This window comes from Nicotiana attenuata, unplaced genomic scaffold (genome assembly GCF_001879085.1).
Source record: "Nicotiana attenuata strain UT unplaced genomic scaffold, NIATTr2, whole genome shotgun sequence".
Taxonomy (NCBI): Eukaryota; Viridiplantae; Streptophyta; class Magnoliopsida; order Solanales; family Solanaceae; genus Nicotiana; species Nicotiana attenuata.
Genome location: NW_017670288.1, coordinates 958,686 through 963,823, shown reverse-complemented (window position 1 = coordinate 963,823; position 5,138 = coordinate 958,686). Strand labels below are relative to the sequence as shown.

The 5,138-nt window shown below is 35.3% G+C and overlaps 1 long non-coding RNA gene across 3 annotated transcripts; it reads left to right on the top strand.

Moving 5' to 3' along the window:
• Window positions 1-294: 294 nt before the first annotated feature.
• On the top strand, window positions 295-2,626 carry LOC109237280. Of its 3 annotated transcripts, none has more exons than XR_002069619.1 (4): window positions 296-829; window positions 1,029-1,134; window positions 1,255-2,072; window positions 2,505-2,626. It is a non-coding gene; the product is annotated as an uncharacterized LOC109237280 (long non-coding RNA). The 3 variants fall into 3 exon arrangements; XR_002069620.1 differs by having other exon boundaries at window positions 298-829; window positions 1,029-1,343; window positions 1,832-2,072; XR_002069618.1 differs by having other exon boundaries at window positions 295-829; window positions 1,029-2,072.
• Window positions 2,627-5,138: the final 2,512 nt, after the last annotated feature.

Sequence of the window (5,138 nt, the reverse complement as noted above, 5' to 3'; positions counted from 1 at the left end):
TGATAACTTCAGTAGAATGGACTAGGGTAGGTAGATAGTCAATGTTATTGGACCAAATATTATGTACTAAACGTTGGAAATCAGAATGAGAGAGCCACATGGTCTCAAATTTGAAGCCCGTATTGGTTCGCGGGGTTGCACGTGCCAGATTCAATAGAAGTGGGCAATGGTCAGAGTGTGTCCGTGATAAATGTAATACTGATGAATCTTGGAAAAGTCGCAGCCAACCGGAATTAGCTAAAAATCTATTGAGTCTTTCTAGAATAAGTGTGTGTAGCAACTTACATTTATTAGTCCATGTGAAGCGTGAGCCAGTGAAACCTAAGTCATGCATACCTATATGATGTAGGCATTCCAGAAAAGCATTTATTCTGGTATTATTGATTGGGTTGCCTCCAAACTTTTCGGAGCCAGTTGTTACACTACAACAAAAATTGCTTTTACCGACCAATATTTAGCGGCAATAAACTAATTGCCGCTAGTTTAATGTTATAAGTAAAATCTTTACCAGCAAATGATTGATAGACGGCGATAAATCCTTTCACTGGCAATTGAAATATTTGGCTAGTAATAGTTATGTCGGGAATCACCAATTTTTCATCTTCCCTCCAATCTTTTCCTCTGTTCCCTCCACTTTTATACATCAGAGAGATTTTTCTTTTCAAATACTTATTGCAATCTCTCTCAACTTATGCTTCCACATCAGCCCAAAAATAACTCTCCACCTCGCTTTATCTCCCTCACGTCTCTCTCCCCCCTATTAACAAAATAATAGTAACACATAGAAGAACAATAGCTATCTTCTTCTATCCTTATAGATTTACTTCAGGTAAGTAATCCATTACTCAATTTTTATTTAGCGTTAATGTTTAATCGAATAGTTTGAATAATTTGGATTTCCCTTTTTGGATGTCTGATTTGGATAAAGAATTAGTTTTGTATGACTTTGTTCCTAGATTTTGAGCCACTGATATTCGGGATTTTTTAAATTTTATTTTGAATTTGAACTGCAATGATTACAACCATAGGGAGAAACTATGTAGTCCTTGCCAAAGGGGCGGCTGGAGTTTCAGAAACCCTATCGCTCTCCTTCCTCGGTTTGATTTTCCTTCTAGTATCCTTTTCGATAAACCTGTAAGTTGTAAATCTTCATCTTGTTAACTCGATATTAGTACGTTTATGTAAATTGATTTTTCTTGATGTATTCCTTTGTATGTGTTCTTCAAATAGTCAATTTTTTTTTTTATTTGGAAGTTACGACTCGGATCTCTCTTCTTCGCTTCCTCCTCTCCATGAATTCCATCGCCACGGCGTAGAGTTTTTCTTGGAAGTTGCTGATACTGGTTCGCTTTTTTGCTGTTATTTTGTTTCAATATTAATTTGTTTTCCTTTAACTTAGGTATTAATTTGAATGGTTGTATTGTTGTTTTTATCTGTGGGATGTTCGATGATAGACTTTGTTCTCGTGCAGTGGGATTGGATACAATGAGTTTCAATATATTATGGAAGATGGTCCAATAAAATCTAGATTTTTCTTTTTCTGTGTTCATAGGAAACTACTTTGCAATACATAGACCTTACTGTTTGAGATTATTCTTTATTTCTATAAGTTATGTCTCTTTTTTATAGTGGATTATAATAAGCATACAATCAATATTGTATTTTTACTTAGTGTCACTGCTCTGAAATATTTAACTTTCTCATTGATTATAAAAGTGATGTCCAAAGGTTTTATAATTTATAATCAGTTTCTCATGTTGTCATGCTACTTGTGTTTCCTTAGTTTTAGACCGGATACTTCTATCTGTGATTGGAAGTTCATTATTTTCAGGTTCATCATTCATACCTGCACCCCAATTTGCTAAAATATTGTGTTGTTTTGCAAGCAATCATTAAGTGAATTGAATTATGTACAGAGTTAGTAAGCGTATTCCTCCAGAAAAATTACATCAACCGTGAATTGGATGGATTGTCTATAATCTACTTGAGCAAACAATGTGTTGTATTTGCTTGTCGTTTTGGGGATGGAGTAAGCAAGCAGAAGGGAACTGCAACATGAAGATGAGGAAAAGGTGACTGTTATATCCACCATTTCATTGTGTTCATACTTGACTTTTTCTTTACATTAGAATTTGGAGCATCCAAAATTTTGGATAGGATAGCTTTCGGCATTGTGGAAATCGTAGTTTTCCTTGGAGTTGAGTGAGAGGCTATATGCTATTGTGAATTTTTGTCATTGAGTAATTATGCCTTATTTTGGTTAACATTTTCTCATTCTTTAGATATGACCTATTGTAGATATTTTTGTATATGCGAGAATAAAGATCAAATATTTTAAGGGAAGTCACAAAGATCTTCACAGATGTATTTTACATTACAAGTCTGATATCTCCTAATAGAAAGCATGCAGCCATATAAAACTCTATCATGGCAAGTTTTGTTTATTTTTTCTCAAAGAGAAAATCTTACATTATTTAACTATTTCTTTTCTTATGACTTTTCAGGTTTTCATGAATATACCTTTCTAAAGAAGAGATACAAAGGGCCTCTGGCATATGTAGGAAAGATAAAAGGTTATTGTAGCTTCACTCCAAATTCTTGGAACACTGGTTTCTTCTTTTGCTTTTGATTTTATTTTAGTCAAGTTTTGATTTCCATGTTTGTTTTTGTTTCGACATTTCTTTTCCATAAAGAAAAGAAGAAAAAAGTCTAAATTGGCGTTAAATCATCAAGTTGGACGAAGGTAAGTGCATGACAGAAAAATTATTTGGAGTGGTTCTGTACCTTTTGGAGTGGTTCTTTACCTTGATGTTTGTCCAAAGCATCTTTAGAGAAAGATTAAGAAACTTGGATGTCACAATGTTAATTTTTCTTTTAAATAAATAAAAAGTTTATTGATATGAATAATTTGCATAGGAAGTGGCCATAAACCTGATCTCTCTAAGATATGTATCAATATTAAGAGAGTATTATAATTTTCCATGAAAATTACATGTGCATATGTATGAAATGGCTGCAATTCTAATGCACGGTTATCAAGATTTTCCTAAGCCTTCTGTATTGTTCATCACTCCAAACCCTTGAAGAATTCTTGTTTAGCAATGGTGTAAAAGAGTATTCTATTAAATTGCATGATTTTTATTTTGAAGTAAGCTGTGGGATATGTATTGGGAAAAATTGAGTTTATATATATTGAAGTAATTGAAAGATGACATGTCATGACATGTAAGTTGGTCAAAGAAGATGATTAGCAAAGAGGCACGAGTTGCAACAGATACGAGCAGAGGTACGAGCAGAGCCACGAGCAGATAATCAAAAGACTCGGTGCTCGTACCTATTTAAGTCCAAAAATTAAGGAGAATGAATCTGACAGCACAAGAGAGTACGGATACAATATTTAATAAGCATTAAATACTGAAAACGTTATAAAATCTGTATTGAATTATAATGATTGTTATTGTAACGTAACATTATATGCCTTTAATTGTCTATAATGGCCTTATTATGACAAACGCAAAACGTATATCTGAGAAATAGCTATAAAAAGGAGAATACTGATCATTTGTAAGGGGACGAAATATCATTGGAATATACTGATTACTTTGTTTTCTTCTATTTTTCTTATTATTATCAAAGCCAATTTCTTTCATTTTATATATTGATTATCAGTAACTCGTGTTCTTCTAAAATAAAGTTTTGATCGAAATTACTATTTTTTGGTTAAACAAATTGGTTTCGTTATCGGGAATTCGATAATCTATTCTTTCTTAACCTAACCTTTTTTGTTGCATCAATCATGTCAAACGTTAATGACAACAACCAAGGAAACCATCAACTCCATGGGAATTCACAAGATGATCGCACCTCGATCCCTTCTCCACAAAGCTCCCCTCGGCGGTCTCGAGAAGGCACTCCTGATGGATCTCATTCAAATGCAAATGCTCAATTTGAAAACGATGAAGCTATCAATGAAGCTTTGCAAAAGCTAATCCCTCAACAGGTCAATAAAGCTCTTGAGGCCTTTGTCAGCCAGTTACCTGTTGCACCACCAACACCAACTTCAAATAACAACACTTTGGAAAACCCTCGTTCTGGACTTGCTAATTCGGGCAATGGTGGAATCCCCAGCGAGTCACGAGATGGAGAACCAGGTAACTTAGTCAATTCTGATTTACAAAATTTAGTTCTAACATTGCAGAAATAGCTCAAGGAGCAAAGTGACCGCATAGAGCAAATACCTGGAGTACCGCCTGTAATCAAAGGGATAGCTATGGACAAATATTCACAACAACCTTGGAAGCCAAGTGCTGCTCTCCTACCAATTCCAAAGAAATTCAAAATGCCTGATATTCCAAAATACGATGGAACAACTGATCCACGAGACCACGTGACTGCATTCACAACTGGTGTAAAGGGCAACGATTTAACCAAACAAGAAATTGAATCAGTGTTGGTTAAAAAATTCTGTGAAACACTCACTAAAGGAGCAGTGACATGGTATTCTCTTTTACCTAAAAATTCCATAAATTCTTTTTGCTGAGCTTGCAGATTTATTTATCAAAGCACATTCGGGAGCTCAAAAAGTTGAAAAAAGAATGGAAGATATTTTCAAAATCAAGCAAGGGGACTCAGGGTTGCTTAGAGAGTTCGTGGATAGGTTCCAGCGTGAAAGAATGACGATACCACGTGTACCGGACAATTGAGCAGCTATAGCCTTCGCCAGTGACCTGAAAGAAAAAAGCTCAGAAGCCACGAGGTGACTCAAAGAAAGTTTTCGTGAATTCCCAGCGACAACATGGAATGATGTTTACAATAGGTATAGCACGAAGCTAAGGATAGAAGAAGGTATTATCTCACGGTCTCAAAAAGAGGAAAAGGTGAGTTCGAGACGGGCGGAAACCGAAAAAAGGTTCGGTAAAAATAGATACGAATCATATATGGGCCCAGCGGGAAAAGATTCACGATCAAAACATGACAATTCAAGGTACGATCATAGTTCGAGGAATAGAGAGTCGGGCTCATCATCGAGGTTTGAGAAGGATCGTAACACCCGAGAGTCGCGGGATGATGATAGAAACTAGAAAACAAGATTTGGCGGTTATAATTTTAATGTATGCACTTCCGAGCTTGTAGCTGTT